This window comes from Cannabis sativa, chromosome 9 (genome assembly GCF_029168945.1).
Source record: "Cannabis sativa cultivar Pink pepper isolate KNU-18-1 chromosome 9, ASM2916894v1, whole genome shotgun sequence".
Classification (NCBI taxonomy): Eukaryota; Viridiplantae; Streptophyta; class Magnoliopsida; order Rosales; family Cannabaceae; genus Cannabis; species Cannabis sativa.
The window spans coordinates 11,968,614-11,988,742 of record NC_083609.1 but is presented as its reverse complement, the minus strand read 5'-3'; positions in this window follow the sequence as shown (position 1 = coordinate 11,988,742).

The following is a 20,129-nucleotide window of genomic DNA, read 5'->3' as shown; positions in this document are numbered from 1 at the left end:
CGATTCCAAGAGGCATCTCCGAGATAAGATTGTAGTGTAAGACTTTAAATAGGGTATTATTAGGATAATCCCTTCCATAATAATCCATGTGTCACATGCTCTGAAACATGGATAACAAGTTGAAAAAAAATAGTTTTGGCAAAAAATAGGTAACAAAAAAAGTTGAGTTTGACTTAAGTATTGTAAAGTCCTTTTTGGCAAATTCGTTGTCAAAATATTTTTCAATTAATGTGTATTTTTATTATGCAATTAAATTGTTTTTATTGTGTTGATTTTGTATCTTTAATTTCTCTTTTCTTTTTGAATGAAAATTCAAGCTTTATTAAGCATCAAACTCTGTTACCAAGCACGATAACAACTCAGTTGGGACATTCCCCAAACTGAAAGTACGATCAGGATATGAACGGGACGCTCTAGCAAAACTATGAGCAACCACATTCGCAGATCGTTTAACAAAAGAAAACGAAATAAAAGATAAATCATTAAGCATCATCTTACAATCATTAATCAAATCACCAAACACAGAAATCATTCTAAAGGACCTCCTTAATGATTGTACCACAAGCAAACAGTCGGTTTCCACAATAACATGTGGCCAATTGGAATTTTATTTTATCCAACTGAGCGCTTCTCTGAAGCTCAAAGCTTCAGCCACTTCTGCAGCTACTTTCCCATGGAAAAGCCTTGTCTTCCCTTCAATAAAGAACCCCTTGTCGTCTCGAACAACAAAGCCAAGGCCGAACTCATTTGTATCTGGAAAAATAGCTCCATCTACATTGATCTTGACACTATTTGACGGTGGTAATCTCCATTGCTCCGCTCCATCATCTTTAATTTCTCTTTTCATTTAAGGAAAGTTGTATTCTCAGTTGGCTTTAATGTTTAAGAATCTTGTCTTACAAGAGAAGAAATTATCTTTATGGAAAGTTGGCTATTTTTAGGAAGCTTGACTTTCTATTTTTCTAATGGTTGAATTCAGCTTTGCCGTGATTATACCAAATCAAATAAACTTTATTTAGTAGGTATCGAATGTCAAATCTGTTGGGATTTTATGCCCTAAATAAAACCCATTTCAATATAATCTGATTTGTCATCAATAGAAGATTAGAAGTCATTTATGCTTATATGTACTTTTCATGTATGGTTTAATGTGTACAAAATCTGTTAAGTCCAGAACATATAGTTATTCACAATTACAGTGATGTCAACACAGTGGAAGGTAATTGTGATTATATACTTCAAAATATAATGTCCGTTGATTCATCAGTGCACTGGATTTACACTGATGTGATAATCACCAATAAAGTATACTTACACCTTGGATAAGTGTTATGTTCCTTCCAGAACATTAGCAAAGTATGCTAGTTTCAGATGTATAGAGTATACATTGGACTGGGACCGATATTGATCTTGGTAAAGATATTATAATCTTACCGTTGTATCTTTCTAAGTCAATATCACTGATTGATCTTAGATCAAAAGATCTTAATCCTGAAATGCTTAAGTTCGATCTCAAAAGTGTTATTTGTGTTCTTTGATTTGTTAGTTAAGCCTACATTTTGGTCTGGATGATACGTACATTTTGGGAACATGATAGTACAATTGAGTGGGAGTGCTAAACATAGATATGGAATCTATAGCTTCTATCTGGACATAGAAGTGAAATGATGATTTCCTTCGAGCTTGGCTTAATAGACATAAATGGAAGAGCTCTTATTTTAGTGATTATATTAGTTTACTGAAATATCAATTATAGGAAGCTAAGTGTTTTAAGGATAAAATACATTGAGGGGTGAAACGGTAAATTATCCCTACTCGATGTAAATCATCTATAGAGGATCTTTGATTATTGAGATTAGAACGATGGTTAAATGTTTATAGCGTATCTATATCGTGGAACATATAGAGCGTTCTATATGAGAGTGAAATTCCAAGTTCTATGGTGGATGCAATGAGGAATTAATAAGTTAGGGAATTTACTTGGTAAATTCTAGTTTTGCTTATTGGAAGCTTGGTTGTATAGGCCCATGGTCCCCATACTAGTTGAGACAATACTGCTTGTAAGACTCAGCTAATTGATTTTAATTAATCAATTATAATTCTAAAATTAGACTATGTCTAGTTTATGAATTTTCACTAAGCTAGTGCTTAATTGTGAAGAAAAGAGATTCTAGGGTTTATTTGTTAATTAAGAGACTTTATTAAGTCTAATTAATAAATATGTTAAATGGAAATTTTATTTGAGAATTAATTTTAATTATTAAATAAATAGTTTTGGCATTTAAATGGTTGAATTGGAAAATATGGAATTTTTGAGAAAATAAGATAAATAGTTGAAAAAATAGCAAAATTGTAAAATGGGAGCTCACATCCACGGCCGGCCACTTAACCCCTATTTTACCATTTATTTTATGTCAAATAATTCAAACCTAAACCTACTTGGATTCCTATAAATAGATAGTGATGGCCTTAAATTGAAAAATGATGAATACACTTGCCTTCCGTCAAAATTTTGAGCCATCTTCTCTACCTTATTCGAACCCTTTCTCTCTTCAATATTTCGAACCCTATAGTGATAGAGTAAGTGCCCACACACATCAAGTGGTACTCAATCATAGTGTGTAAGGCTGTGAAGAATCCAAATCAAGAGAAGGAGAATCGGGCTCAGATCTTGGTGATACTCTGCTACAGAAAGGATACAAGGGTTAGAGATCTGAGTGGAAGGAGTAATTTAATTCCGCTGCACCCAATGTAAGGTTTCTCAAACTTTATATGTGTTTAAATTACATTGTTTTAGAAATTCATATTTAGGATGTTAAACAACATACATGGTAGTAAATCAAGATCTTGGTAAAACATAATCCAACAAAGTCATGATCTTAGTCTATTTTGGAAAGTTTTCTTTCTGGTCTGATTTGATGTAGCAAGGTCAGATTCTAATGCTGCAAATAAGAGAATTTTTTAAGAAAGCTTTGTATAGCTAGATAATCATGTTTGTCCCTATCTTTAGGGTTTTTATGTTCTATAAATAGAACCTAGAGAGCAGCCAAACATTTTTCATCTCTTCCAACTTGATTTTTCATATTGTAAGGAGAGAATTTCTTTTGTGAAAACCTAGAGTGTTCAATTAGGTTTCAGTCTTTGATTTTTTTTCTTATACTATCCTTAGAATAAGTTGAAGAACTCCATTGAACAAGAGAAGGGTCTTTGAGAGAAGACTTGTCAAAGTCTTACTTCGGGAGGAAGTAAGCACTCACACATCAAAAGACAAAGGGATTTCACTATTTGGTGGTGTTCAGAAATCAAATTGGCAAAGTAAATTACAAAAGATTGCGGCAAAGCTTTAGAGGGAGTCTAAATTTATTTTAGTCAATTGTATTTGTATTTATTTGAGACTTTTAATTGATTTCTTTCTTTGGGCGTGGCCCCGTGGATTAGGATTGTTTGAAAGAACACTGATACCACGTATAGTTTTCTTGTGTCATGTTTTTAAATTCTACACTATTTACTTTTGTTTTTATTTTTCTTCTACAAATTTATGTTCTACTGTAACAAGATTTCATTATATTACTGCAGATCGTAACAATTGTGTTTTTAATTACTGGAATTTATAAAATATATTGGCATTTGCAAAATACAGTTTTTAATTGGTATCAAAGCGGGACACTAAACTCTTCGTGTGATCCTTTAATATTTTATTATGTTTTCTATGGAACATTCATTTTTTGCAGAATGGGGTTCCATTTCTTGTCCACTGCTTCTTAATGATTCTAATTATCCTTATTGGAAGGTTAGAATGAGAGCTTTCATCAAGTCTCAAGATGAGAAAAGCATAGAGAATAATTCTTTTACGATGCTAATCAACAGGTTTGTTAAAAATTGTGATTTATTAAAACTTTACTTAATTACCCTTAAATTGAAAGTAAATAACTTTTTACATAAACCGGGATCCCGTATTTAAAATATTTATAATCATAATAAAAAATATATGATACAAAAGTTGTCGCCTAGTGACCATTCAAACTATAGCTTGTTGTCCCAGAGATTGTATGCTCCAGGCCTAACTGCCTCCATATATACAATCTTCATCCGCTCGCACTCACTACTGTTCAGCCTTAGCTTTGCCCTTACCTACATTTGCAAACGAAAACTGTATGTCGACAGACTCTGTAAGAAAAGCATAATCATAACATAAATATAACCCGAATTAAAATTAGGCGCCCATACACCCAATCATAACCCTATCCTCGCGTCCCACGCGATACTGAGTCTAGAACGTTCGTACGATAGTATTATTAACTATAATATCAGCCTATACTCAGTACTTTACTCGTACTGATGTGATAGTGTCAATCAGTACTTAAGCCAAACATACATTTATCGGTATCCATTATCTCTATATATACTGATTTGCTATTTAAATATAATCTAACACGAAATCATAAATATGCATACTGAACATGTATTTACATATGCATATCATTATACTAGTCTTACCTTGATTTTTAATTGAGGTGTGTCGGTCAACCTGAGTGGAGCTATTGCTCGACGCTTTACAAGCCCCTAAGTCACAATATTCGTAAAACTTATAAGTGACACGCTAAATCACTTTTTGGGGACTTTAAACTCAAAACTAAATATTTCCCTATCAATAACTAGCAAGGCAAAGTCCTAAGCATCGAGAAAACACAAGAAAAACTATGAAATGGGGAACCTACCTGAGAAATGGCAGGCCATTTTTCTAGGTCCTGCACTAGGAAAAACAGTAGGCTGCTTCTACAGAAATAGTTTGTCGTTTTTCACTACAAATAAAAAAAAAAACAAAAGACCCCCAAATCAAACCAAAACTACCCCAAAACTTCCAATAAACTCCAGAACACCTATACATGCCATAATGAACCATTTTCATGCAATAGAATCTCAAAAAATACAAAAATACCAAAATCATCATTGTAAGTTGTCAACAACGAGCATCGACCTTATTGTATATGAATACATGTAAATGTTAAATATGTTCTCTTTGTCGATTATTTTGGTTCAGAGGTTCTCTATAGTGCATCCAATGGCAAAATTAAAATTGAACAGTCATGAGTTGAAGAGATTTGGGAGGCAATATACATACTTTTATCATTATTTTAAAAAAAATAAAATTTATTTTTTCAAAAACAAATGGTCAAATTTATAATTTTTCGCCTAAGACTCTCGAAATAATTGAGACAGTTGTGTCATGTCTTGTCTTTATTTAAATTATAAAGAGTTAAAAATAATAATTTAATCCAAGGGAATAGTTTCTGTCTATTCTTTTTAAGTTTTCTCTCTAGAAGTTCTTAGCTGCCATAATTTTTTTGCCTCACTAGGGCTCGCCGGCCATTTTTTGGCTTTACGGCATGACTTTGATCGGGTCTTGTTGATTCCCACACTATTTTTTATTTTGATGAGGTTGTTCTTATCCTTCTGCCTGAGTGTTCTTTTCTTCTTCATCTTCTTTCTTCATAAGCATGTCTCGAAGTTTTGAGTTGCCTATTAGATTGGATCTTTACGGGTGTTAATTCTCTTAGTGTGTTATTTTTATTTGTTATGTTTTGTTTTTTTTTATGTTCATTTTTATTTTCAATAATGGTGTTGCTACACCACAATACTATTATTATGGTAGTAGGACTTTGTTCATTCATGGCATGTAGGGCTGACAATATGGACCACGACAAGACAACATAACTCAAAAATGACACAAAATAAATAGGTTTGAGTGAGACGTTTAATAATCGTATCGTTTGTGTTTAATTTTTTGACACGTTTAATAATTGTGTCGTGTTTGTATTTGAGTTTCTGACACATTTACTAGTCGTGTCATGTTTACCATAACCGTTTCGTGTTATAGTCGTGTCCACACATTTAACAATCGTATCGTGTCATAATCGTGTTAACACGATAACACGAATTAAATTCCATATATTTTATAAAAGAAATTCAAAATTTTCATATTTATAATGACAATCGTGTCATAATCGTGTTATTGTGTCGTGTTCGTGTTGTGTGACCTACTAATTAATTGTGTCGTGTTCGTGTTTGATGTTTTGACACTTTTAATAAACATGTCGTGTTCGTGTTCAAGGTTTTGACACGTTTAATAAATGTGTCGTGTTCGTGTTTAAGGTTTTGACACGTTTAATAAACGTATCATGTTCGTGTTTACCTTAATTGTGTCATGCCATAAACGTGTTGACATGAACATGACACGATAATATAGAATATTGTCAGTCCTAATGGTAGGGGAGTTTAGTCTTCTTTCTTTTTGGGACATTGAAAAAATCTAAATTGGCTCAAAGTATGTTTGTGTTAGTTGCATGACTATCCTTGTCCATGTTTAGATCTAGGAGGTTCTCAAATTTTTATTGGCCCCATAGTTTATATTGCAATTGTTTGTTATGGTTGTTATAGTTATGGTTGGTCATTTTGTTAATTACTTTTATTCATTGAATAATAAAATTGTTATTATCAAGTTTTTATTGGAAATTTTTTGGCTAATAGTCATTAGTATGTTTGATTTATCACCTGTTTATTTCAATTTGAGATCAAATGTTTTTCGTGCTTCTTTGATGCTTCAATATTGGTGGATTATTGGTATTAAGTTGAAGGCATGTTATTAGGGTTTTCATTCATATTTTTATAAACCACATAATTTTACTATTTTGTTAATTATATGAGTGATATATCTTGTTGATTTTTCTATTAATATAAATTAATATTTTTTTCAAAAAAAAAATAATAATTTAATTAATTACAAAATAATCATGTTCGTTTTTAAAACTTTAAGTGATGATGAATTTATAATTACGTGTGTGTATTATCTCATTACTCTTTTTCTATTCTTGTGGGCTTTTCCCTTTTATCAGTAATTTTTTTAAATAGTGACCTTATCATTTAAATAATAATTCGACAGTACAAAGGTGATAAAAAAAACTTATCATATCGAGTTTTTTAGCTATCATGAATGTATGCACAACTAATTTATGAGATATCAAAGAATAAAGATACTTCAAGAAAATTAATAAGTAAACGTGTAAAATCATATAATGATCGTACATTAGTGTAAAGCATTAAAAAAACAAAATTCAATGCATTACAATCAATCTTAAAGTATAAATGTAGACTAAACAACAAGCAGCTACTCCAAATTCGCATCTATAAAATCTACTTGAATAATTGTAAGAGTCCCTAAAAATATAGTATAGAAAAAATAAGCGTTCAACAAAATAAAATATATATTATAAATTAATAAATCTAAATTGTAATATATATATATATACTAACAAAACTTATATCTCTATTATAAAATTCAAATAGAATATGTCATTAAATAAGGTCAAGGAATAGAACATTAGTATAAATAGTTAGATTCAAATAAGTAATTTTTGAAAAGTAATATATAATAATTTTTAAAAATATATATAATATTAATTATAAACTTACTGAATTAACACATATTATTAAAATAATATAACATATAGAATAATTTTGTTGTATATAAATACTTAAATTTAATAATTATTAATAATCTATAGATTCTGGGATTGTAAAATGTTTTTACGAGGTTGGCAGAGAGTGATTTGTGATGGTGGATGGTACTTCCTCTAATCATGTTCATTGCTGGTAAGACAAATTTTACTCTTTGGTTGATATGCTTTTTGATTTGGTTTATTTGTTTATTTATTTTTTCTAGTGAAGAACCTCTGGTTTTCACTAAAAGATCTTGTTCTTTGAGCAGTTTTATAAATTCTTATAGCCAAAAAAATAAAAAATAAATAAATTTTGAAATCCATGGACTCCATAAATCGTTCTCAATATTCTTTATTTAAGTTATTTTATAAAAAATAAATTTCAAATAAATCATTCCAGCTTGCTTATTAAAGAATTGGTCCAAACTTTGACTCTTTTTAATTTTTTTAATAAACTTTGACTTATTTATGGTATGTCTATCCAAAATTTAATTTTGAACTATTTCCTTATTAATAGATTTTATTTTTTAGACAAAAAAACTCTATTAATAGACAAATCAAATAAGAGAATAATAATAGTCATGCTACTAATGGTCAATTTGACATAACTATGTTGTAGGAAAGAGAGTTGTGCTGTGAGAAAAAACAATTATAATAAAATTGTAGAAAAGAGTTAAACGGGCGTTTGGTTGGGAAAAATAAAAATATAGGAGTAGGAATGAGAATAGGAATAGGAATGAAATTGAATAAAATTTAAAATGTATAAAAAAAAAAATTGATAAAAAATTATTAATTTTTTTCTCATTATGCATTGGAATGATCTTTCCTTCCATTTCAAAATGGAATAGTCATTCTACCAAAATGGTGTAAAGGCTATTCCATTGGAATGACATTCAAATACTATTATATGCAACCAAACAAAGGAATGGAATGAAGATTATTTTATTTCCATTCTATTCTATTTCATTATCTCCAACCAAACGCCACCTAAATGTTTGTTAAATTATAAATTTTAAAATGCCGCCAATTATTAAGATTTTTTATAATAATATTATTATAATTTAATTTATTATAATCATAAATATATGTATAAATATATTATATAAAAATATTATTTTTTATATATTTTTAATTATATTTTTTCGTAATATAAATTTATATGCATTTGATTATAATTATTTAAAATATTTTTAAATTATATTTACTTCTTAAAAAATTGTAGTTTGAAAGAAATTTAGGTTAATATTTTCTTTTACATAAAACTTAGGTTAATATTGTTTGTTAATAATATAAATATAAAATATTTTGCCAAACAAAATAAAAATAAGAAATTTAAATATTATTTTTGTTAAATAATTTTTTAATATATAATAAATAATTAAATATATTTAGTAAGAAATAATTTATTATGAGGTCTTTTAGCTATAATTTTTTCATAAATTTTTCAATAAGATGTTTTTTAACTGTTTACTAAACACTTTTTTATCACAATTTTTTTTTAAAAAAAAAATAACTTTTAACTTTTTCAAAAGCTGTACCAAACAGGCTTGAACACAAACATAATTTGAGCCAATTGATATCCTTAATGTCCCAAAAAGAAAGAATATTAAATCCCTTGCCATGAATGAATAAAGTCTTACTACCATAACAATAGCATGGTGGTGTATCAATACCATTATTAAAAATAAAAATAAACATAAAAAACAAAACATAGCAAATAAAAATAACACACCAAGAGGATTAATACCAGTAAATTAAGATCTGATCCCAAGCTAATGAGCAACTCAAATCTTTTAGACACACCTCTAAAGAAAGAAGATGGAGACGAAAAAGAACACTCAGACAAAAAGAAAGAAGATGGAGACAAAAAAGAACACTCAGACAAAAAGATAGCAACAATTCCAGTGAAAATAAAAATAGTGTGGAAATCAATAAGACTTAACTAGAACCACCCTCTAAGGCCAACGAACCTTGGCCAGGCAAAAAAATCAAGCAGAGACTATGAACTTCTAAAAAAACATTAGAGAGAAACCCAAGCACAAAAAATTTTATAAAATATATTTTGTTTTTGATAAATTATATTTTTTTTAGTTTTGATCTTTGAAGTATTATTTTTAATAAAATAATAAAATAAAATCATCTCACCATAAAAAAAAAATTATAGCAAATGTTTCGATTTTATTATTTTTTTTAAAAAAAATAATAATTTGTTGATTTGCTCTAATCTAACGCAATTTAAAAGTGCAGACAAAAGGTAAGTACTATGTGATATGTCTAATGAGTAAGGTCATCTAGAACGCAGCAACCATCTGTTTAGTCCTTTTTTTATTGAAAATTTATAATTTTATGTATATTATAGTACTTAATTATATTATATGTGCATAACAAATTATTTATAATTTATACATTTTATTAACTATGAGAAACATATTCTTAATTTTTTATATATAAACTATATATGGTAAAAATAAATAATAAATATACATATTTTATTTATAAATTTATATTTAAATTTTAATTTTAATAAACATATTAGATTAACATATAATCACACACTTGGTCAAAAAAAACATATCATCACAAATATTATCATAACAAATATATTAGATTAATAACTAATGAACATTATCAATAATAATATAAACATAGTGTTTATACATAAGGCCACATTTAATTATAATTTCGTTTATCTTTTTAAACACATTTTTCAATAACTAATAAATATAAGTATAAAAGAATATTGAATAATATTACTGATGATCATAATTAAAGAATATTTTGTTTATTTAGCTAAGATGTTTAAAGTAAAAACATACGTAACATTTCGATTTTAATAAATATAGGAATATCGCGTTCTTTTGGGATTACCCAGTCGAGTTCTTTTGGGAATATCACGTAGAGTCCAGAAGTTTCTGCGATAACACAGCCGAGTTTAGGAGCGTCGCCGACGTCTTCCGTTCGGTTCAGTCGGTCGGCGTACAGGCGTGTCGAGTCCCGAAGTCCAGTCAGTCAGCGTTCAGTCGCTTTTGCTTCTGTGTTTTTCAACAGTTTGGATGACGATTGGGTTCAGGCATTGATCGAAGATAGTGAATGACAGGGATCGAATACACTAATTGTAACGCCCTAATGCTAAGGCACGCTAAAGTGCTTTTTCAATTACGGTGCAATCTTTGCTAATCAAAAAAATTTCTTGAAAAACATGTTAAATTGAAACTTTTATAATAAATATTAAACTTTATATTATATTAAAATATTTACAAGTGCTGGGATCCCGAATCAAATAATACTGTAAACAAGGAGTTGTTGATGGGAAGCTGATCTGTCACAACAGAAGGACTGGCTGCAGCATCGGCTTGGGTAATAGCAAACACTCGAGCAGGAACCGGTTTTACCTCAGCTTTCGGCTCCTCTTTCTTTGCCTGAGGGCAGTCATTCTTGAAATGCCACACAGAAAGCATGTCCTCCGGTTGCACTCTCCCGGTTGATATTTCTTGTAATGAGGACACTCAGGGTAAGAGTAACCCTGGCGTCCACCTCTGCCTTGGTTTCCACGAAACCGCTTGCTTTGCCCTGAACCACCAGATGCTGAGGTGACTTTCCTTTTCTGCTCAATGGTGGAATCACCACCATCCCTACCATAGACAGGAGTAGGAAGAGTGGGGGTTCCACCAACACTCGGAATCCCTCGGGGTTCCTGAAGGAATTTCACAGCACCCTCGGCTCTCAAAGCCTTTTCAACCATTTCAACATATGAGGTCGCTTCAGTGGTAGTGATCACCAGATCATGCCTAATCTTAGCACTTAAACTGGCCAAATACTTTTCTTTCTTACTAAAGTCAGTTGGCACGATTCCCACGGTGAGCTTGGAAAGACTGTCAAACTTAGTAGTATATTCAGTAACCGACATCCCCTCGGTTTGCACAAATTCAGTAAACTCTTTCCGCTTAGCACTGCAGACAGCTTCATTATAATATTTAGAGTTAAACAACTCCTTGAATTCTTCCCAGGTCATAACTGTGACGTCCCGAGTGAGGGTTATCGACTCCCACCACACGAGAGCGTCCTCCTGGAACTGAAAAGTGGCGCAGGTCACCCGATCATTACCAACCACTCCCATAAAGTTGAGAATACGCTCAATCACTGTGAGCCACTGCTCGGCCTTCATCACATCAGGACCTCCCAGAAACACTGGAGGTGCCTGCTTACGGAACCTTTCGTACAACGGCTCCATACGGTTGCCAACAACAGGTTGTTCTCCTGGCACCGCTGGAACTGCAACGGCCTGAGCAACTTGCTGAGGAGGCACGACAGGAGGACCCTACTGCCTCAACCTCTGAATCTCTTCATCCTGTTGGCGGATTCGGTCTTGCATTTCCGCAAATCTCTGCTCCCAATCCGGAGGAGCTTGTGGTGGATTTACAGGGCGACCACCCTGAGCTCTGCTACGGCCACGGCCGCGACCACGGGGATTCTGGTAATTTCCCTGACTGCCTGCGGTCTCAACCATGTTACCCTGACTTCTTGTATTTCGCGGGGCGTCCATTTTATAGGACTTAGCCTGCGAACCCATAAGCCAGGCAGGTTAGACAGCAATCAAAACTTAATACCGCTCTTAAGGACTTAAAGGCAACACACTTAACATAAATAATTATTATCTAATATGCTTCCTAACATGCTTTAATAATCATTTAAAATACTAAACAAGTACGGGCTTACTGAACCGTAAACCGAGCTTTCTCTGATGAAGATTCTACATGTCTTGGCAAGCTTCAGTAGACAAAACTGGCAGCTCTGATACAAAAATTGTAACGCCCTAATGCTAAGGCACACTACAGTGTTTTTTCAATTACGGTACAATCTTTGCTAATAAAAGAATATTCTTGAAAAAACGTGTTAAATTAAAACTTTTATAATAAATATTAAACTTTATATTATATTAAAATATTTACAAGTGCCGGGATCCCGTTTTCAAACTTTTAAACTTAATATTTCAAAATACACATAATCCAGGTCGCACAACGACTACAAAATACAATCTCCAGATGTCCCGAGACCGAACACTCCAGGTCACGCTGCTTCGACATGTACAACTTCATCTGAGCTCAGGTTCACTCCAGTTCAGCTTTCGCCTTTCCTTTACCTACACATGAAAGTAGAACTGTGAGTCAACAGACTAAGTAAGAAAAGCATATAACATATCATATAATTTCTGACTTGTATTTAGGTACCCATACACCTATTTACAAGGCTTAACAGATGAGTACGAACGTTCCATACTAGGGTATAGCCACTATACCACATACACTACGTACCTCGATGTACGAGTGTTGGTAGGCTTTGTTTCATACCCTGAGTACCATTGAGTGACATACCACGCACTCCCAGTACCTCTCCGTACTTATGCTGGTATCACGGTACTCTCAGATAACATTCACTATACTAATGCACTCTATACCATAACTGTATAAGTGTTGGTAGTGCAAATAACATTTTAAGCATGCATATACACATAACATATACATACACTTAGATATCCATATCACACATTATATACAGTTCTTACCTTCTTTCCGAATTCAAGTGTGCTGGCCGACCTGAACGGAAAGTCTCGTGCTAGATGGATGCCCTAATCACATTAATCACAACATAGGTGAGTGACACGCTAAACCACTTTTCGGGGACTTAAACTTTGAAACTAAGAGTTTCCCTATCGATAAATAGCATGGCAATACCCTAAATATCTCAAAAATGGGAAAAACTAGGGTTCGAAAAACTGCCCCAACCAGCAGACCGGTTACCAACCGGAAGTCCAGTTCCTGGGACCAACCGGTCGATCTGTTGCTACAGGTCCCCCAGAATCGGAATTCTGGTTCTGTACTGGGAACCCGAAAAATTCCCCCATGACCTCAAAATCAAACCAAACTTTGCAAAATTTTCCAGTATACCTGTACAACATTTAACCAACATTTTCCAACCAGTATTTCACAGAACAAACCAAAGAAACTCAACTTGCTATTAATGATCAAAGTTTTGAACTCAAGGCTTTGTTTATTTTTCCTAATTCTTTGTATTTCTCTTGATTTGATTTAGCCTCTTTGGTTTTGGTTGATATCCGTATTAATTTTTTCAATCTTATTTGATTTTGTTTTATATGATATTAATTAATAATTTAGTTTTGTTTAATTTATTAGTGTTAACAACATTTTGTTTAGTTTTATTTTGTATTTTATTTTAATTTGTATATACTATTTCATTAGTTTTTATTACTCTTCTATAGGTGTAATTTGTTTATTCTTTTAGTTTTTATTTGTGTTTATTGGTTTATTTTGTTTGAGACAAGTTTGACTACTTTCGTTTTTAAAAGTTTTAGTCATTTTTATATTAATTTAGTTATATTTATATTTTGGTACGTTGTATTTTATTTTCTAACTTTATTATTATTATTATTTTCTTAATATGAATTTGTAAGTTTTATTTTTATCATTCGTATTTATATATATTTATTACTTTTTAATTTATTGTTATATATTTATATATACTTATTTGTTATTATTTTTGATTTGTTACCTTTTACTAGCTCTTCAAATAATTTTATTAAATGTTTGAGTATATATGAGTCAACACTTGTTGTTGCATTTTTTAATAATTTTGATGCTTTTTTCAGTTTATGTGCCTTTTATGGCGCTTGTGCCATTTTTGTGGCTTGTCCCTTTTAGTTTAGGGTAATTTTGTGCTATGGTCACTTGGGAAGAGAAGTAATCTATTTTGTGCTCATGATTTCTATTTCAACGACTTTTCTCTTTTGACAGATAAGTATTTCAATTCTTTTAAGTCCTTAAATTTAAGATGGATTAGTTTACCATCTCTCTTTCGCTTTATCTTTTTCATTATATTGTGTGGTAATACAGTTTTATGTTTGGTAATTTTGCAGGTTGTTTCATGGAGAGCCTACACTTACGGAGAATGTATCGATAAGTTTAATTTTAAATATATTATGTTGGTTATTAATTTTCTGCAGTTTCTTATTAGGGTGCTATTTTGTTGTTACTAGCCAAAGGGTAATACCTTTGGCTAGTTTTTCTTAGAAATTTTGGTTGGTTTTTTAGTTTTTTAGTATTGTTGAGCTTGTGATATGGGTTGTGTGTTAAATTCTAAGTTTATTTTTAATTTTATTTTGAAGAATGTCATTCTAATATAACTGTATTTTTTGGTTTGGTGTTGTGATGTTTTTCAGTTTTGCTAACTGGAAGGTACCTTTTCAATGTGATGGCGGTGTTGTTTGATTGTGTTATTAGCTTTATTTTCTAAATTTCCGGGGGCAGTTTTGTCCCATGTGGCTCGGGATAAGAATTCTGCAGCGCATGGTTTGGCAAAGCATGCCCTTCGGTTAGACAATGAGCTATCCTGGTTTGAGGAGGTGCCGTCGCCGATTGTGGATTGTTGTTGTTTATCATGTGTGATTTTAATCACCGCGTCAAAAAAAAAAATAGGGCTCGTAATTGTCAAATACGCGACCTGAACAGATAAAACACGATTGTTGTAATATTTGTTTGTATTAAATATGTGGAATTATTAGTTATTTTGTGGTTTTGTGTGAGTTGGCTCGCAATAGATATAACTGTTGCATTACAATTTTATCACAGTTGTCTTGAAGTTGACTTCTTCTTTCCTTCTGGTTTTGGAGTTGGAATTTTTTTTTAAGCAAAGACACCTTCAACTTCTTCTTCACTAGATGGCGACCACCTTTAGCCACGGGGGGAGCAAAATCGAAGTCATCATCGTCGATGACTGGGTGTTTTCCTTTAGCCTTGTCAGTAATTAATTTATGATCCATTTTTGAAGCTTTTTGGCAATGGAGACGGAGAAGCAGAGCCACATGTAATAGCCATTATATATACAAAATAAAAATTATAAAAAAAAAAAACTGATAAAAGAAGCAGTTGGAAGAAGAAGATTGTGAAATTTATGGGTGGGAGGTGGTTTTTGTGGGCTTTGAACGTGGATTTCGAAAGGGTAATGACTAGAAGATGGTTTTGAAATAAAAAACTAAGAAAGAAAAGAAAAAAGAAACTGAATGCTAAATTTAAAAATAAAAAACAAAAAAAAAACGAGAAAAAAAAAGTTGATATTTGAGCTAACATAAATGGATACGTGTAAGTAGTATTTTGGTAAATAAAAGCTCATCAAAGATAAAATTGTTGCTCACACCTTATGAATGTATTTTTGTAAATAAAATATTAATTTATATTTTTTATGTAATAATTTCAAATTAAAAAATATTATGTTTCAAAATATATATTGATATATAAAAATTAATTTATATGTGTATTTTAAATAAGGCTAATTAGAATTTTTACCTCCTAAACGTTGACATGTTCTAAATCATGTTTCCTGAACTTTTTTTGACTATTAAAAATTTCCCATAATCTATTGAGATTGTTTGATTTAAGAACTTTTGTCTAATTTCATTCAATTTTAATATTTCAGTGATTGTTTATGTACTAAATCATGCTCCTCAGACTTTCATATCTACGAAATCATGTCCTCGAACTTTGACACGTATTAAATTATGCCCCCTGAACTCTCATTCATGTTAGAATTTTTTTACTAAAATTGGACAAAAGTCCTTAAATTCAACAATCTCAATAGTTTAGGGGTATTTTTAATAAACTTAAAAGTTCAGAAAACATGATTTGGTACATATCAAAATTTGAGAGGAAAAATCTTAATTAGCCTTTAAATAATTAAAATATGGGGAAGCTTGAACACCTTACCCCTCTCACATGGCTCTGTACGGTTGTGTACTTCATTTGTTTTAAAAATTTTGATGTTTCACTTCCATCATAATTGAGCTAATAAAAAGTATCTTTTTTAAGAACCTAGTTAATTTGAGACAACTAGGTCTCTTATATGATTATAAGAGGAGTACGAAATTGTTAAGTTTAATTCATAATGAGCAAAAATAAAAATAAAAGGATAAGGATAAATCTAGCTTTTCGTATCTTCAAACTTTTGGACATCAATTAATGTTATTTGTTTACAAGAAAGTGACTGACTTCATTGGCATGACTTGTTTTGATGGGTATTCAATTCATTCATTATAAATTATAATTTAATATCTATATTTAACCCCAAAAAATTATATTTTTGGCTGGAAATCTAGAATTGTTTAAAAAATGTCATTCTCTTTGTTATGTTTTTGTCGATTTGGCCAAAATTAACATCAAACTAGTTGTGGTTTAATTCTACATCGCATATTTGTGGTCTAAATTCATCTTTGAATTCAGCATATTGTCCATACTTATTGTTGTTACTTTTATTACATCATATTTAAGTGACTACTATAAATGCTAAAGGACCCATATATTTTTTTTTTTTTAATAAAGGAGTTTCATTAAAAATTAACAGGCATCAGCCTTAACAATGTCACACAAAGAAAGCGGAGCATTTAGCTCATTAAAAATACAACCTGACGATAAATAAGACGCCCTAGCAACACAATGGGCAGCCCTATTTGCAGATCGATTAACATAAGAAATAAGGACATTATTCAAACTAGCAACAATAGTACGACAGTCCTCAACCAACAAACCAAACTGGGATGGCATATGCACTGAGCTATTAATTGCTTGAACAACAACTAAAGCGTCAGACTCAACAACCACCCTATCCCAGCCCTTACGCTTTATCCAACTAAGCGCCTCCTTGATGCCAATGACCTTCAGCTATTTCTGCAGAAACATAACCCCAACGACTCTCAGAAATAGCTTCAATAAGCTTACCATGGTGATCACGAGCAACACAACCGAAACCAAACTTTTGGTGAGCTTCAAAAGTCGCACCATCGACATTCACCTTGACCGTATACTCATCAGGTTTACGCCAACAATTACTTTTTGAGATATCCCCCATAGCAAATAAAGCATTAGGTGATTCAAATTTAGTAATTTTCCATTGGCCAAGGACATGTTTTGCCGACTTCACTACTTCCAAAGCAGACCGAGATTTATGGTTCCATTGCACTTCGTTGCGAGCATGCCAAATACTCCAACACACCATTGCAGCCTCTACACTAACCTCCTCACGGCCATCAGCTAGCAGCTCAAAAAACCAGCTGCTAAACTCGGCACTAGAACCCGGAGCCGACTGGTTCACCGCCGAAAGAGCCCAACAAGATTGAGAGAATGGGCAATCCAACAACACATGTACAATAGTCTCTATATGTATATTGCAAAAAGGACACAAGAGATCTACATTTACATGTTTAGAGTGAAGTTGTACCTTAGTTGGGAGGCAACCAGAGCAAGCACGCCAAAGAAAGTGATGAACTTTGGGAGGAATGGGCAGCTGCCATAGATGCTTCCAACAATTCTCATCTTGCAAAAATAACCAATTCCCACTTGAAGATTGAAGGAACTTGTAAGCACTTTTAACTGAATAGAAGCCCGAGGACTCCATGCTCCAAAACCACCCATCTATAGTCCGAGAAGTAGATAATTGGATGCTTCGAATCAAATGAATATCTCTCTCCTCAAACATATCATTAAGAAGATCAATATCCCAAGTTCTTTCCCCAACAACCATCAGACTCGAAACATTTTGATCAACTAAACCAGGATTACTTGTCAAGACATAGGGATTAGAAACATTTGGAAGCCAAGGATCAAGTAAGATACTAACCGAAGAACCACTTGCAATAGCCCTTCTTGCACCGGCCCTTACAAGCTCTTGAGCGGCCCAAATACTTCTCCAAATAAAGCTTGGATTAGATCCCAATTCAGCATTAAGAAACGAACCTTGTGGGTAATATCGAGCCTTGTAGATTCTCGCCACGAGAGTGTCCTCCATAGTAAGCAGGCGCCAACCTTGCTTTCCCAAAAAAGAGAGATTGTAGTCCCGAAGATCACGAAAACCAAGACCACCATAGTGTTTATGTTGAGAAAGCTTCTTCCAACTAGCCCAACTCACGCCTCTACTAGTTGAATTAGATTGGGATTTCCACCAAAACTTCGCCATCATCCCCTCAAGGCTTGTGCAAATTTCTTGAGTTAGGAGAAAAACACTCATTGCATAATTAGGAAGCGCTTGAGCCACAGACTTTATCAACACTTCTTTGCCAGCTTTAGACAAGAACATAGTCTCCCAACCAAAAATCTTCTTTTTCATTTTTTCCTTCAAGAAGCCAAGAATAGCATTTTTGTTTCTCCCCATAATACAAGGAAGACCCAAATAGAAGCTATCATCAGAGGCGGCATTTAAACGCATCAAACCACACAAGTGATCACGCACAGGCGAGGTAACATTCTTGCTAAAGATAACAGAGGATTTAGCAAAATTTACCTGTTGACCTGAAGCAAGCTCATAGCTATGTAAAAGCCGCAACACACTTTGAGCTTCATTATCATTGGCCTTGATAAAAACATAGCTGTCATCTGCAATAAGCATGTGAGAAACCATAGGTGCACCCCGAGCAACACGACAACCAGTTAACCAATGATGCCTCTCATAGTGCTTCAACAACAAAGAAAGACCCTCGGCACAGATCAAAAACAAGTAAGGAGACAATGGATCACCTTGACGCAACCCTCTTGACGGAGTAATCGGCCCCATAGAATGACCACCATGAGTAACATCATACGAAACCGTAGTCACACAAAACATGATCAACTGAACCCAATGTTGAGCAAAACCCATACGAAGCAACATGTTCTCAATAAAACTCCACTCAACTCGATCGTATGCCTTACTCATATCAAGTTTAATAGCCATGAATCCCTCCTTCCCTACTCTCTTCCTCTTCAAATAGTGCATAATCTCAAAAGCAACCATAATATTATCAGAAATCAAGCGACCCGGAAGAAAAGCACTTTGATGACTTGAGATCACCACAGGCAAAACTTCTTTAAATCGGTTGGCTAACACTTTCGAAATAATTTTATAAAGCACATTACAAAGAGATATAGGGCGCAAATCAGTCATAGACTCCGGATGTTTTTTCTTAGGAATAAGCACAATATTAGTATGATTTAACTCTCTTGGAAAAGAACCAACAACAAAGAAATTCTTAACAAGAGTGATAATATCATTACTTACAGTGCTCCAACATTTTTGGTAAAAACCCGGCGTCATGCCATCAGGACCCGGAGATTTATCTGGATGCATTTGAAAGAGAGCTCGACGAATCTCCTCATCAGAAACCGGTTCTAACAACCGGTTGTTATGGTCATTAGTAACCGCCGAAGGTACACACTGAAGCACCTCGTGGCCCGAGACAGCTGAGGCAGTAAACAACGTGGAGAAGTAGTCCACCATGACCGAAGGGAGACGCCCTTTCCAATCCACCCAAACACCATCTGAGTCTTTAAGCTTTTGAATGGAATTGCGACGTCTTCTAGAAGTAGCTGAGGCATGGAAATACTTAGAGTTACTATCCCCTTCACGCAACCAAAGTTGCTTGCTTCACTGCTTCCAAAAAATCTCACGTTGCAACAACACACTATTCAAGTTGGCTGAAGCATTCTTGTAGTTCTCAACCGACACCCCATCACGGCCCCGCTTCCACTTTTGAACCTCAAGCTTACACTCTTTTATTCTCTTAGGAAAATTCCCCGAATAATCTTTTCCCCAATGCCA